Source organism: Falco peregrinus, chromosome 13, assembly GCF_023634155.1.
Source record: "Falco peregrinus isolate bFalPer1 chromosome 13, bFalPer1.pri, whole genome shotgun sequence".
Taxonomy (NCBI): Eukaryota; Metazoa; Chordata; class Aves; order Falconiformes; family Falconidae; genus Falco; species Falco peregrinus.
Genome location: NC_073733.1, coordinates 14066450 through 14083451, shown reverse-complemented (window position 1 = coordinate 14083451; position 17002 = coordinate 14066450).

Sequence of the window (17002 nt, the reverse complement as noted above, 5' to 3'; positions counted from 1 at the left end):
GGTTACTATGCAGTTGTAATTGTGCTTGTGAGCAATACACTGTTGGCGTAGCCTTTCTTCATAGGTCTATTTGTAATTTTTTCTGCATTTATATCTACAGTACATACACTTCAATGAGGAGCCTATCGTTAGTACAAGTATTTGAACAAGTGAAAAATTACCTGATGGCTAGTTTTAAGTGCAGGAAATAAAATATTTGAACCCCTGAGAACAGGGGTTCAAATCCAAACATTCTGAAGTTTATCTTTTTTTCTCTTATGAGAACCAGTAACGCCTGGGAACGTCAGATGAAACCTGCCTTTGGATTTCTGGCCTCTTAGGGTTTCCTGCCCACAGAAACAAAAGATACTTTATCAGAAGCTGCTAAATTACTCAAGCCCTAAAAAGTAATCCTGTAAAGCCATCCACTGCTGAGCAGTCCCTAAATAATTTCTGAAATACCTCATCTGTTTCTTATTTAGATTGTATACAGTGCCCAGTTTAGTATTTGGCTCCATTATACAGACAAGTGAAAGCAAATATATGTTGATAGACAAAACACATCAAGCCCAGTTGAATCTGGTGATTTGATCTGCTATTTATTTAAAGCAAAAGTAGTTCCCCCACTTGCTTGTTACTGTCTGTATTATTTTCACACTAAAGGTATTTACACTTTTTTCTTAACTTGCACTATTTAATTACAATTATGAAAAAAACCAGGGGATCATAAGGCAAATAACTTCATTAAAAGCCTTAGATACTGCAGTATGGTATGGCAAGTTTTCTAGTGCCATGTAATAGTCTAGGATATAACTTCTCCTGCTAAAATGTTCTCCACTGCAATGGAGGAGGCGGTGAATCAGCTGCACAGCCTGTCTCGTTTCCACCGAGCGATGTATTTCCTGTACCTTTTCACCATTAGCATATCTGCAAATCCACACCTGTGAGTGATACCAGTGAAGCTATTGTGCAGTTTGGATAGAGGCTCTTTCTCATAAGGAGGCATTCCCATGATTTCTACAGCCTGATTATTTAACAATGTGGCAGAAAGTCTATGTGCTGCAAAGCCTGCTTAACACCCAGGGATCAGACTATCCAGGGGTTGCCCTGCATGCAGGATAGACCTTACCCAGGTACCTTCCCACCACAGCAAGGCTACGGGGCATCAGAGGGCTTTGCTCTACAAAGTCTCCTGAAGCACCCTGCCTCTGTGAAACAGGCCACCCAGCTTTTCTCCTGGGTACTTATTCCCAAAACAGCAGGGACATTTAATATTTCAGTGTTATCACTGTAGGTGTTTGTTCAGTATTTCTGGTGACATAATACACACACAGAAAACAGCCCTTTCAGAAGGCTAATTTTTTCGATGGAGCCCTCTCACGGAGCAAGGAGCTCTGTAGATCTCACCAGCACACAGTGAGCAGCTTCCCCCTAGCAAAGCTATCCCATTGTCAGTGCAGATAGTTGTTGGAAGTCCATCTGGTTAATTTTTCCTTCAGTTACAGTTGTAGTGATACTAACCTAAAACAAAGAAAAACAAAACCAACCAACCAACCAAAAAAAAACACCAAAAAAACCCACCAACAACAAAATACCCACCAAAAAAACCCCAACACACACACACAAAAAAAAAAAAATAAAAAACACCCATTAAAAAAAGGGTAGGCTGATCACTTTTTTCTTAACGAGATTATTTTTTTCTTTCATTTGTTGTAGTATTTGGCGTGGTCACTTCTATTCAAATATAAGACAAAAAACAACAACCTGTTGCATTCACGTGTCAACCTATCTGTATGAAGGCAGGAGCGTTAGCTCTGTTTTCCTTGGCATCCTGATGCTCCCATAACCAGAGATAAGGTAAGCAGCCCATGAGAAGTCTAGTGCGTAGCTGGAATGTAAAGGCAGCGCAGAAGTGAATTACAGCTGACCACATTACTCATTTTGCCAGTCATTCAGACTAACAGGAACATTTTTAGAACATCTCCCAGAAAACAGCAGGGTCACAACAGTCACCCACACAGAGAGAGATGTGGTTTGGAACAGTTTTAGGCAGAGGTATGAGTGGTGCACAGCGGTACTGTCCCTTCGAATGATCTCTCCTCCACAGCCCCAGCCCTTTGCACTGCCAGATGTATTGTGCAGTGCACCGTTCAGAAGTGTGGAGCATTAAGAGATATCTCCTGCTAATGTATAGGTTTGACATTTTCAGATTTATTCAGACACATTACCCATAAAAAGGCTCTAACACAATCAAAGGACATTATCAGAATTGTCTATTCCCAGGACGTTTGGCACTCCATAACTCAGATGCATTTAACTCCTCAATAACTTTTGTACATTTGGATAATTTGCTGCAGTAATGTACAACCTTGCCTAGAGGATTCAACCCTTAAGAAATTTAATAAATTAAATAGAAACCTGTATAGCCCACATTTACTAGTCATCATCTCATTTAAAAGACCATCCCAGAGTGTCAGCACCACATGATCTCACTGCACTTTCTGCAAGGCAGAGATGCTCAGCCAGGCCTTTATGCAAGGTTTCACTTTATCGGAGGTGGAAGTGATGGATCATCCTATTATCTCCCATCATTTCCAGGCCACTCCAGCCAGAGGTAACAGAGACCACTTTAGGGTCACAGCTCATGGTAAAACGTGCTTTCCAACATCTCCACGCTGGTCAGAGCAGGAGGCCATAGGCAGATAGGCAAAGAAATTAAATACCTGCTCACCTGTACACAGAATTCAGGGTCACAAGGGATGAACAGAACAAGGAAGGGGAAAAAAAAAACTGCCAGTGCTACATCCACTGTGAATACAGGACTTGCAAGACATTTTCCTTAGCATCCCTCTCAATTCCTAAGCCAGCAGCAGGGCATCAGTCCAATCTCTGCCTGTGCAGACAGACTTCACTTTCAGATGAGCCTCACCTGCTGATCTCTGGCATGGGGCACTACACGGTAGGGCACCCCATCTTTCTGAACAGTGCTTCATAGCCACTCCTTTAAACAAAAACTGAGTTCTGCAAAGATGACAGGGACCACATGAGCTGAGGGACATGGCATATGGAAAATTCAGTGAGTCCTGGTACCCGCAAGGGCCCAAAGTGCACCAAAATATCCATCAAAGTGCATCACCCACCAAAAGTCTTCCCATGCCTATCAAAATCCAGCTTGCTCCTTCTCAGTTCAAGTTCTGGCCTTCTGAGAAAACAAACAAATAAATAAAAAAATAGAAATCCTCAGCATGAATCCCTCTAAGGCTGACATCTGCTCATGGGTGTCAGGGCTGCCCCGAGCCAGGCTGCAGCTGCCCATCTTTGCAGCTCCTCAGCAGCTTCTGTCCTTAGAAGGATCACGGTGTCCCTGACATCTTGCACAGCAATGCTAAGCTCCTTCTGAATTTCAGTCAATCAGCCTAAAGGTTTTAGTCTAAAAAAGAACATAACCCTGTAGCAAGCCACAAATTCAAGTCTTATCAGTGCTTTAATTATACTGAGTTATTTGACTTGTTTGTACCTCTACCAGTGTGAGATAATTACACTAATGGGAAAGCAGCATTCATGGTTGGAAACACTTACCATCAACAGGAGCAGAATCTATACAGTCAAAATCCACCCAGAGAATGCTATTTTATTTCAGTTCTCCTCCATTACACACTTCTGCAAGAAAACTGTAATACAGACAGTATGGGACCTGCCTCTCTGAGACTCCTAGCCCAGTGCTGAGCCAAGCTGTTCCCATCATCTCTGGGGACAAGATTCCTCCCACCAGTGCCAGACTGGGTGGTGAGCTATGCAGGACCATCATTGCTGGCCAAGGTGTCATGCAGAGCCCTTGGCATCTGCTCCACCTTTTGCAGAAAGCCGCCAACAACTGCAGCAGGGCCACGCTGCTGCCAGGAACTGAGTACTGATGTCAACAACTGGCAAAAAGTTCACATCATCTCTGCAGAACCATAACGATGTTATAAACTCCACCCTATGACAGCAAAACCAGCGGAAAGAGCACCTGCATATCCAGTGACTGGGCGAAATGGATGCCATTCCACACCTCTAACTCCTACCTCAGACAACTCACACTTTTTTAAAAAATATGAGGCTAGAAAAATTAGACAGCCATATTTGTTTCATGAACCACTTGCTCATTTATTATGAAGTAGATATGAGAGGTTGTTATAAAAGCATCCTTTAAGATGCTTTTGTAACACTATTAAGCTTCTGAAGAGCTCTGCCAAAGCTGTCAGCACCCATTGATCACCAAGGCACCTCCTTTCTTAGTATTCCCTCAAGCGTTCAGCTCTATTCTAACGGTGATATTTGTTTTGAAGATGTAAGGGATGATGCTTTTAGAGTCATCAGGCACACCAATAATTCATTTACCAGTATACTTCATACATGCTGCACCTTAGCTCAGCCCAGAAAGACCTGGATTTTTGTCTTCCTTAGGTATTAAAGATTATATAGGTAAACAGCATCAAAGCTAAGAGTAGAAATCACTGAGCAGGGGGCCATCTGTTGTAAGGTATTTTCAGAATATCAGAGGAGGTAAAATACTCCTTTGTCATAAATTCTGGTCAGTTTTCTTACAGCAAAACCTCACAGTTCTGTCCAGCAGCTCCTTACAGGAGAAGAATCCCAATCCGTCTCACATACCAGTCAGATGATGTTTCTCAAGATAGGCTGAATACTCAGTGTCTGCTACATGATCTCATGCAATACAACAAATCAGGGTAAGAAATTCAGAATAAAACCATATCAATAGAAAGGTACCTAAGCAGAATATAATTAACCAGACTAGAATTTAGCAAAAGCACTCATATTACCATATTAGTATCAGGGTTTAAATAAAAGCTTGGTTAATACTGCCAAAGGATATCATAAAAGCTGTAATAACTACCCGCTCTGGGTCTCAGGTTCTGATGTTGATGTCGGTGATGAAGCAGCAGCTCTGCCCACAGTGCTTACTACCACCACGTCAGGGCCTTCACTGCTTCCCCTGAGCCCCAAATTCTGTCGAGTCTGCAGCCAGCACTAGCTCAGCATCAATTCCTCAAGACTGACCCATGAGCTCCCTCACCCTCCAGCCTTCCTCAGAGCTTCGCTTTTCACTCAGAGCCTGCAGCCAGGACGATACCAGGTCTCTGCAAGAAGACTAACTCATTTTCCTGCTGGGTATCACACACTAAACTAAAACAATTGTGTCATTCAGGGAGAGGTAATGTGCATCAATTACTATGACAGACAATGAGAGATTGACCTAATATGTGATTAATACAATACCTATTCATTTCTAAAAAACGGTAGTTTCGATTCATTGCTCCTGCAGTGTATTCCATTTTCAAATATAATTCATTCCACAGTTTTAAGTGCAAAACCTAAAGCCATTCAAAAATCAAAACTGAAAAACTTATGTTTGATTCTATAGCAACAAGCTGTTCTCTTCATAGTAAACATCTCAGGAGAAAATTACTTCCTTTTTTTTTTGTGAGACTTCAGTGCAGAGAATTGCTCTTCGACTTGAATTTTGCATGACAAGTTTCAGATCCATTTGAATTTATAAGGCCAAACAAACAACTCTTGAAAACAATGATTTAAAGTTTAAACACCAGCCTTATGAAATAGATGATGTGGTTAGATTAGTTCTCCAGAAGTCTGTAGGACACAATACATTCAGTTTATAATATCTTAACAGTCAGGCATGTGGACAAATACCCACATTTCTGGAAGGTGAACCAATCGGTTGGTTCTTACTGTCTCAAAAACACTGGGAGTTTAGTTTCTTATTACTTGAAACTCTAATTTTGTATTTGTGGTAAAACACCAATAATTGTAACAACTAATTGGTAACAATAAACTTCTCAGCAGGTGCATGACTTATTCAGTAGCTGCCTCCAATTTTCCATCACATCCTCCTCTCTACACACCAGCTCCCTAGAGGGAAGCTTCCCACCGTGCCCAGGAGTGACAGTGCCCTGCGCCTAGTCACTACACACTGCATGGCAGCAGATCACATCACATTTCTGCAGAAAAATAAAATTAAATTAAAAATTAAAACTATTGCTTAACATTTTAAAATTGAAATCCAGGTAACTTCTTGTTATTAAAAATATTAGACATTAAATAATACACACGTGCTCAGTGCTCTCAGAGTCTGCCATACAAGCATTGCAGACGTGAACAGAGACCCTGTGAGATGCCAGCACAGTGCTAAAATTTCTGCCCTACAGAAATTCTCTGCATTAGCTAATTCAAGAGGCTTTTCTCTTTCAGCGCCTGCAGCAGAAGAGTATCCTTACTCCTTATGGTAAAAAACATGCCATACGCAAAATGCTGCAAGTTTATTTGCTACTAGCCAGTTGCTGCTTGAAGTATGAGATTTAAATGCCATTTCTTCTAAAGAAGCACAAAAAGCAAAGTGTTGCTCAAGGGGCAAAAAGGAACTTCCCATGAATCAGAGTTTCCCTTGAGCTTTCAGTGCTACACACAGGAGGAGGAAACGGCAGAACGCCCCTGAGCCAGTCAGCATCACCAAATGATGGCATCAGACATCCAGCATCACCGAGCACAGCTGCCTTTACAGTGGTCTGAATATTATTCACTTTTCCTCTCTAAAAAGTGAAGTGCCCTTTGTAAAAAGAATGTAGATACTGTATAATTTAGGGAAGACAAGCCTGATTCTGGTGTTTGCTTGTTAGAGGCAGCTAGAACAAAGAAAAGATGCTACAGCAGAAATTTGAGAAGATATCCAAAGCGCTGACTTACAAATCCTTAGGTTCAAAATGGGAATTACACCGACCAACACCACGCAGCAAATGGGAGACCAGCAATGGGAAGGAGACACCATTCACATCCTGGCCCGTAGACTAGGTCAACACGATCTTCGTTTCTTTTGTGGCTAGAAGTATCAATTAGCCCAAAGTAAATTAGCGCAGCATTAACAAAGTTGTAGATTCACGGCATGTTAGCTGTTCATTGCAAGAGCTGTCCTGAGCCCTGAGAGCACCTGTCCAAGCTTTTGTCACAGATAACAGGTACCACCACACACCCACACCCTGCTTTACCTGCACTCTGCTCTCAGAGCTTAGCACGCTGTCTGCAGCAATCCCGTTAAGAGGAGGTATGCTTTGTGTTTCAACAGACCGCATTCATAATTCATGCTCTTGGCAAAGCAAGTGAGTTTTTGGAATCAATACAAAAATGTCAGCTGAGCTCAATAACCTATAAAGTGTAAATCTCAGCCTTTTACTCCTGGGGATGACACTTACTTTTTTAAATATTCTTGTTAACAGGTGTATTTGATTATATAAGCATTGCACATATTGCACTTTATGAGGTTTATCCACTGGTTCTGTGGACTTACTTTCACATTTATTTGGGTAAATAAAACTGAAATCTAGGCAAGATCACAAGACAGGTTCTGATGAACAATTGTCATTCTTATCAAATGTAAATTGAACAGAGAGAGCTTGACACAAGAAACTCATTGCAATTAATTACTATGATCATTGTTATTTTAAAATGAATTTTGACAAGATCCATTATTGGTAAGCACCATTAATTTGTTCTATTCTCCTAACTGTTTTTATGGGACACTGAAATTACATATGTCATAAAAAATGCTCATTTTAAGGTATTATTAAAACTTAATACAATGGCAGCAAAATTATCCATACTATATAATGTGTTCATTGTTATGAAAAACTGGTAAATTGCTAAATACATAATAGGCTTAGTGAGAAGGAAAGGAAATCTGTATTGCATAGGAATAAATCTACTTTACAACATTGTTTCTTATTACAGTACTTCCCTAAAAAGCAGAAATGAGGGGTACAATAAATTACGCATTTTTGCAGGTACACAGAAGTTAATGTCATATTGGAAAAGTCTATTTTGCATTAATATTTTCTCTAGATGTTTCATAAAGAGACAATGACCTTGTGATGAGGCAGTAACAATGTATCTGTGGGGATATCTGGACTATTTTCATGTATCTTCCTTAGAATAAACCAGACTGGGAATTCTAGTTGCAGACAATGAATCAGCCCTGGATTAGTTGCCCACCAGCGGGAATGCCAGCTGTGCACGTCTTGTTTGTACATCTCTGGTCCTTATGGGTCCCTTCCAACTCGAAATATTCTACGATTCTACACGGAGTGCAAATGAACACACTTGCACCACTCCAGCAGCAGCCTCTTTGTTGCAATGGAAACCTGAGGATCAGGCACAGTGCAACCACCTCCCTAAATTAAGGGAATGCAATTGCCTGCTGACAAAGTATTCAGAGGTGAACAATTCTACTAAATACGAGCACTGCCAGGGGAATGCTTTTCCCAGCTTTCAAGGAACAGGCATATTCAAGAACTACTACAGAACTAGCACAGTATACCAGCTGCCACAGAGCAGACTATGTCCAAACTCATAACATCAGTCTCTCAGTACTGGTTTACTCTCTTGAAAATTATCCCTTTTATCTGCATTTAATCAGGTCTTCTGCAAGGCTGCCACATCAAGACAGGAATGATCCAAAAGGTCCCTTCAAAGAACTACCTTGCCTTCACAAACAAGACGTTGGACTAATAAATTTTCCCACCTTTTGTTTTATTTGGAGTAACCCACGGAGAGGAGCCTAGGGTATACTGTAGGAAGCACTGGGAGCATTTATTCCACCAGATAAATGGATTCCTAGCGATCCAGCCTCAGTTAAACTACAGGAGCATTCAAAATACTCCAGACACCAACACACTTCTTTTTCCCTTTGTCAAGAGCTGCAAGGCTGACATATAGATATTATAACTGCAATGATGAGCAAGCTGATTTTAAATGTAGATGCTACAGGCAAATTTCATTGCTACAAACTGTTCAGATGAAGTTACTGATGCTACTGCATCTATGTATAACAGCTATTCCAGTAAATAATCTAAAGATGCAGTGAGGAAGGCCTCATATGCAGTATTACTGCATCCCACGTTGCTCTTTGGGGAGCAGAGATCTCATGTCCACTGACAGCAGCTTTGGCTTCTCTCAGCCAGTCTCTGAAGCTTGATTTTATGTGGTCACCACCTATACCTATCAGAAACATCAGAAGAAAACTTGGCAGCAAATGAAGGAGCAATAGATATTGATGATATCTAATGAGCTATAACTTTAGAATTTTGCAGTTTAGATGGAAGTGGAAAGGCCAGAAGCTTTAAAAAAATATAACCGCTGTTCCAATAATAAAAAAAACCATTTTCTTTCAAAGAAAATAAATCAATATGCAAACTCTTTCTGTGCTGACATTTTCCATCACAAACGGGTGGCAAAAGGGGACAAATTGAAAGTGAACACTTGCTATGCTTGTCTGAAGAAGTCCTGAGTGATTTTATAAAAATTGTTTTCAACCAAAAATAAAGATGTGTTCAACTCTCAAAGAATATCTGATTGGTACATTTCAGCTGTTCCATTTTCCAGTTGAACACAATAAGCAAAGACAAGAAAAAAAATTGTTTAATTAAAGACAAAATAACTATTGCTGAGAAATCTGAAATAGAAATCATTTGTCTGGTAAACAAGACTCACAGTAACAAAATAAAATGCTACTAGGGTTATTCATTATGTGAATGTATATCACATTAGCAATCCAAACAAAAGGTTAATAGTTATTTCATAACTTTAAAGATAATCACCAGCTCCTCAGCAAACACCATTTGTTGTGCATAGTCATAGACCTTGGCATCAGTTTAACTTGTTAAGAGTTTTCCTGAAATCTACTGTGGATTTCTGGCAAGTAAAGCCAATCACTTCTCTAGCAGTTCAGAAAGAAAGAGACAAGCAACTAAAAATCAATGTTTGATAAACTGTTATGAACTTTACTCCCCAAGTTCCTTTTACAGAATATAATACGTGGAAGTGGCAAGTTTCCTCAGCGCACCACAGAAACACACACATTTTAGAGAGAGCAAAAGAGGAAGTATTTCAAGACATTAATACCTCTCATAAGCATGCGACTTATTTTATCTTTTACCTTAAAAAATGGCATTCCTATGGTCAGGATATATTCAGTGCAGTGCTGGATGCAGCTGTTTATATTCATTGTTACAGCGATGGAAAAGAAAGAGAGCCTTAGGAAAGAAAGGAGGAATAAAACACCATTTAAAAATAGACAGCAACCACTCCAGGCTGGTTTTTTAACCTTTTATTATTCTGCTAATCTATTCTAATATCAAGAAGAGGAGATTCTTTACCAAGGAATGGTAAAGGCAATGATCTGAAGAATAATGAAACAATGCATACAGATTGTTACTGTACTTTCTGACTGGTTGGGATGCCACCATATGTGGAGCAGAAATCGTTCAAAACACCACGACTCTGAATTATGAGGTATTTTCATTATTTCGATCAGATGGATCACAGCTGAGCCACGACTGAAAAAACATCTACATAAAGGAGAAAGAGTCAACAGTGCAGCATAGCGCAGCTATTACAAAAAAAAAAAAAATAAAAAAAGCAGCTTGTCTGCAGTGTGATGAAGGCAAGACACTCCCCATAGCAGTAGGAAGACTGAGGCTACGTGCTGATATTCAAAACCACACTGGTAGTTCCTTTTACGGTGGATGGAGAGCAAGTATTTTCCAAGGACCGGCAATCCACTTACATAGTATCCAAACAAAGAAAAAGGAAGGATGGAAAGGGAGTATTAATGAAATTCAGGTCTCATAACCATTGCCAATGCATTCTCTTATATATCCAGCATATCGCAATGTATTTATTTCCATTTTCCATGCACAGATGTTAACTATGGAGCAAAAGTACAAGGGAGAGGACTAGCTGAACAAAATAAATCATGGTAGAGGAGCACAAGGAGAATGGCACACAGCCAGCTATTTGCCCAGTTGTTCCATGGACTTTTAAGAAGGCAAAACATTCAACATGATATGCTGAGAATGAAGCCTTTGAGTTACATAAATGAAGTGAAATCAGCGGTCTCTCATTCCTCAGTCTCAGGTTTACCATGTTTGGAGTCTGTTGCTCCCAGTTGTTCAGTCCAAAAACTGCTGGTTGTGGGACAAAGCCAGCTGTCAGAGCCACCCTGGGACAAAGCCCGAGGCAGGGCTGTACTCCGTTCCCTGACTCCCGAGTGCTTGGAGTATCTCACAGCCAGGCTCCCAGGCTCATCGTTCTCATGTCCAGCAGCTCTGCGGTTTTGTTGACTACCCATAACTGAAAATGTAGATTTGATAGATACCTGGGTTTCCACATATGCTGGAGCCCTCCCTGCCCAGTTCTTCCATGTGCCTGTGTTCAATTTCTCATTTCCATTTTGTGGACCCATTTCGTTGCTGTTGTGCAGTCTGAGTCTGGCTCAGCACTCAAGCATTGACACGTACATGGATTTAAACACACACCTCCAGCCTTGTGGAATTCCCTTCCACACAAATCTGATAACCAGTCACTGAAATCAACTCCCAAAAGAAGCGTCACATCCTCTCAATTCTGACATTTTCAAATATAGGGATTCCTGCCTTGGAGATAGAACATGACGGCCTCCAGTATTCAAGAAACCGTACAAGAAGAGAAAGTGGAGCTTTCCTAGCCTTATAGGTTGATTTATTAAATGTTCATGGTATTATTAATTATGTGGGTACACAAGCTTTTGTAATGCTGCTGCCCAAATTCAGAGTAACTTTCACTGAAAATGAACATATTTTGCACAACAGCTCAAACAAATTTGAGCAAGCATTTGAAGTGGATATTATGAATGCATCAGTTCTACTCTGGTTCAAAGTTTATATCCTTTTATAGCTTAACCTTAGATAAGAGAATAAGCTTCATACAAGAATATGCCAGTATTTATTAAACACTAATTTTGAAAAGGCTTGAATAATTTATCAAGGCTTCTTTCCTAAAGAGATGGACACAACCGTGTAATTTAATTTTTGAACTTGTCTTCACAAGGACTCCAAACATACTTTGCAAACAGATATTATCATAGCATTCTGTAATACGGAAATATTTTGCAGGAGGATATATGAATGTTTATCTTTTGTAAATATGAGCAAATAAAGGAAGGATCTTAGTGTCAGAGGCATGGACACATTCTTAGACATCTGAACATCTTTGTACTGTAAGGTGTAGGGTTTAAATGGGAACGGCAACAGATGAGCCACACTGAAATATATTGAATGTGGCTATTTCTCTCCCTAAAAACTTAACTCGAATTAAAAAGCAGTTCAAATGTACATCAATTAAAATCTGTTTTTTAATGCATAACCAAATACCAGAGTGGATGAAAATTCATACTTAGAACTCAACTCCTCAGTACCCAGCTCTGGCAGCACATACAGGCAGGCATCCTGCCATCATTTAAATGTCCAGCACTGGCACACCCATTTAAATATAGTCATCAGTGGGAGAAGTCCTAGCAAGTTTTACCACTCTGTCATGAAGATGACTTCTATTACGGGTGTTTAGCTGTGCTTAGCTGTGCTTTTTATTGCTCTAGCAGTTATAAAAGATAAGTTCAAGTCCACAGCACTCAGTGAAGTTATTTTGGAGCCCTGCTTGTACTAAATTAGTTTGCAGGGTGCAGGGCGAAGCATATTTCAAAAATCAGCATCACTTCTGCATGGCAACTGAGTTATCATGCTATCCCCTAATTAAGGGGCAGCTTTAAACTGTATAATTATCAAAAGTGATAACACCAAAATAAAAGAACAATTATCTTGAAAATTACAATGGATCTAAAGTAGTGATATAAACACACAAAGTATTTCATTGATAACAAATATGACAAACTCTCTTATCTGTAAACACAGAAAAGTTCCATATGACCTATAACTGTTTATAGGACAGTAACAGAAGGTCCACCACCTGGGATAAATAAACCGGCAAAACAGTAATAAATGACACACAAAGGGAATATCCACTGCACACAAGGGACCAGAAGTCATTTCTCTTTTAAAAACATCTGACACACAATCCATCTGGACAGGTAAATTGTCCCTAATGCAGTTATGAACTCTTCCAATTCTGAAAAAAACATAGAGCAGTACATGAAGGTTAGGGAGTACAAACTCCTTGTTCTTACACCCTTACCTTCCGATAATCGAATGCCCTTTAAAGATAGTTGTGAACCCACCATGCTCCAATCTTGGATGCTGGAAGGCAACTGGGTTGCAAAGCTGGTGCTGCTGCAGCACTAAGCTGTGCTGCTGAGGGGCTCCCCGACCTTGGGGGCACTCAGTGCCTGGAACAGGCTGCTCCATTGCTCATCGCTATTCCAGCAGCCGTGGAAGAAAGCAAGTTCAGCTCTCCACTCTGTCCTAGATCTACTGTGCAAACTTGGGCAACTGACTCAGACTTTCATTGCTGCTTTAGTGGGATGGTGATGCTAGCCTTGCTGTGTTGTGAGAGAGCGAGTATGAAGGCAGTATGATACAGCACATATGATGCAAAAGGCACCCACAAAGTTGTCTGTCTTGTTATACCTGTCTCATATATGGGAACTCTACATTCCAATCTAGCCATTCAGTTTGCTAAAGAAAAGACTATGATGTCTGCATTTGCAGTCTGCAGATGCCTGCAGTGGGTCAAGGACCACAATTAGGAGGAAGACTTAAACCTACAGAGCAGCTGGATCAGTAAAACAAAGCACCATGGACCTCAAATGAGAGGTTAATTTGTATTGTTCTTGGGGTATATTTAAGCCAAGCACATAGGATCCATGCAGCCCAAAAGATTCCAAACAAGCAGGGAAGGCCCCAGCATCGAACGTTTGCACACCAACAGCACCTGACTGACAGCTACAAATATTTACTCTGTGCTTCCTCCTTTGAAGCACATGAAGCTTTACTGCCTGACGGAGCAGCTGTATCTCAGACACACACAGAGCATAGAAGAATTTCACTTCAAGCTGAAGGAAGGATTACAGGATTTGGCATTTCTTCTATTTTAAAGTTGCTTTTATTACAGCATTAAAAAAATCTATAGGTTGCTCTGGGGCTGATGCTAGATATGCAGACTTATTACTATTGGGATTCAGTGTTCTGCAGCAGATTGAACTTCCTTGTATAAAAGAAATTAATCAACAAGGAATGGATAACATGCAGAAAGAAGGATTGCATCTTAATTCACATACTAAGATGCCTATTGTTTTTCTATGCTATTTACAATAAACCCTGGAGATGCAAAACTTGTATGCAGTCTTCTGTGTTGAAATGTCCTGGTTTCTGTACTGCCACATGTAATCAAACAGATTAAGGAACTGGTAGCTTTGAAACCATCAAGTCGTGATTTTATTAAAAATATTTAAGGATAACTTCAAATATATCCCTACAGACATTCCATCCACCTCCAACATGAATGAGAAATATGATTATGCATTACTGCCTGTATAATTCAGCATCATCTTCTCACTTTGCTTTCTTCCCACTGGTGGCCACGAAACACAGATTATCCATGTAACAGCAAGGCTGTGTAAAGGACAAACCTCGTGTTTGAACCTCTCAGTAGTATACTTAAATATCACCAGCTTCCAATCAACCCCAGGAGAATCCAAGATGCTAATCAAACCTACTCTCCAGGAAATAATTTCCATGTACCTCCTTCTGGAACCCGCTAATGCCACGTTGGCAGCATCCTTTTTGACGATCCTCTGCCACCTTCCAACTCCATCCTACTCTGCTCACACATCAAAGGACAAGATAAGCTATCTTAGCAACACTTCAACCAAAACTTATCTTGCACTTTCCTTTCACCATGCCCTCTCCAGATGTGTGGGGTCACAGCTTTTGAAATTACAACCCCTACACTGCTAGTGTGATCCTTGGTGGGTTTTGGTGATCCAGGGCCATACCTACAGCCCCAGCTGGAGCCATACATCAGCACATGATTCTGAGTCTGCAGAGCCCGCACCAATATGCACGCTTACCGGGAAGAAGAGGGTATGTTTAGCCACCTTTCTCACACCTCTGCCTGCCCAATCTACATGATAACTATTAATGAAGCACCCTTTTCACTAAAAGGAGAGGTTTTCTGCCAAAAGAGAGAGAACAGAAAAAAGAATCCAGAATATCGTTAACACAGATTGCAGTGCCTGCATTTAAAAAAAAATAAATCACATATATGCAAATAAAGCAGGCTTCTAAATAGGACCTGTGAGACAAGCAAGCAAAGACAGGTGTCTGCAAAGGAAGGGTAAAAATCAGCCTCAGGGTGAGAATGGGAGAGGCTCCAAACAGCTCCCTGGCAGGTCCTGCCCCTCCTGAGAGGAACAGTCAGCCAGAAGAGCTAATTCCAGCGAGCCTGGGAGGGAAGTGGAACAGAAAGTTGTGCGGGTCCTGAGATATTTCTTTCTCCAAGCAACTGGGCCTAGAACCCTCCACATAGTGACTTCTGACACAGAAGCTGAGGATGTCACATCCCAACGGGGCAGCTTTTGGTACATGGTTAAAAGGGAAATGATCTTGCAGATGAAGGACCATTAACTTCTGAACATTTTTGATCTGCTGTAGAGATGTTCCCTTAGGATATGAAATTAAATGCAAAAGCAGTTGGGCTCAGAAACAAACAACTGCCTGTAATTTACTGTCTGTCAGGATTATAACCTACATTTTTATTTTTTTATCAATATCAATGCAGAGTTGGACCGCATCCACAGAACATTCATACATACTTGGTTCCTACTGTCCTTCACACTTACTCTCCTCTACCCTTGAGTAAGGCAAAGGGAAATTTTCAGGAGACGTCAGAAAGTCTTGGAAGTACAAGCATATCATGTATTGGGTGACACTGTCATAACAAACTTACTCCTCACACAGAGTGTATGGCAACAGCTTCTCCCCTTTTGCAATGATGGGGCTGAGGACACCTTCAGGGGCTCCAGGGTGAAAGTCATGGAACCGGCCATGAATTTAACTGCTTTGTATACCTGGCTGTACAATTTGCTATGCACAGTTCTCTTCCTGGCTCCTGTGATATGTATTTCATAAAAAGTAAACTACAGTTTTAATAAAAACTTAACATCAATACTACTTTGGGGGGAAAAGCCACCCATTTTTAGAGTTGTTAGCTTAAAATTAACAGCTTCCCAGAGAAATGAGCTAATTCCAAGGAAAGCAGCGGATACAAAAGTCAGCAGCGAATTCAAAACTCAGTTTTGTCACACATTCCATGCAGAAACAGCTATTTTGTCAATGTCATGAGAATTTGACATTGATGAGTGAGATTTTGACAGGAGACATTTCATGCAATTTTTGTCTTTAAAAAGAACATTTTTTTTTTTGTTATAAATAGACCCAAAACCTCAGAAATTATTTCCGTTATTCTACATCCTCGGCAAGTTGTTGCAATCGTCTCAGCCCCAGTTAGTGCACTCAGGGAGGCAGTGCCCAGCTCCCATGGTGGCCATCGCACGGTCCCCGTGCCACAGCCGTACTGTCCGTGAATAACCAGAAATACAACTGGTCACAAGGAGGTGACGTTTATGTTATTTAAAGATGAAACAAAAAATAAATAGCACTATTATATATCACACCGTATGTCAGCAATTATATTCCACAACAGCAGATAATTCATTCAAATCAGTATGAGGAATTATTTGAGAGATTATCAGTTCAAGAACCACTCAATGAGAATAAAACAGAATACCAGCAAAACAGTAATGATTTGAGAAATCACATTTTTCTTCACTCTGCAAAGATTTCAGGTTAAGGTCCGGTCTGTACTACCCGGGACTACCTTTTTCAGAGGTATTTTATTTATTTATATTTATAGGAAATGGCCAATTGCATATCGACTTACATGCTTCCAAAAAATTACAAACCCACAAGTCCAACAGTACCACACACAGCATGATGATAACAACGCCACACACACTAGATCAGTTATTACCTGCCGAACTTTTCTTTGTAAGAAAAAAGCTTTCAAAATAAAGGAATAGAAGTATCCTATATCTTTAACAATTAACATCCATAATCAAGAAACCTTTCCTTTTTTAATTGCAAAATACACTCCCTGAAGTAGAAGTACACTCAGCACAGCAAAT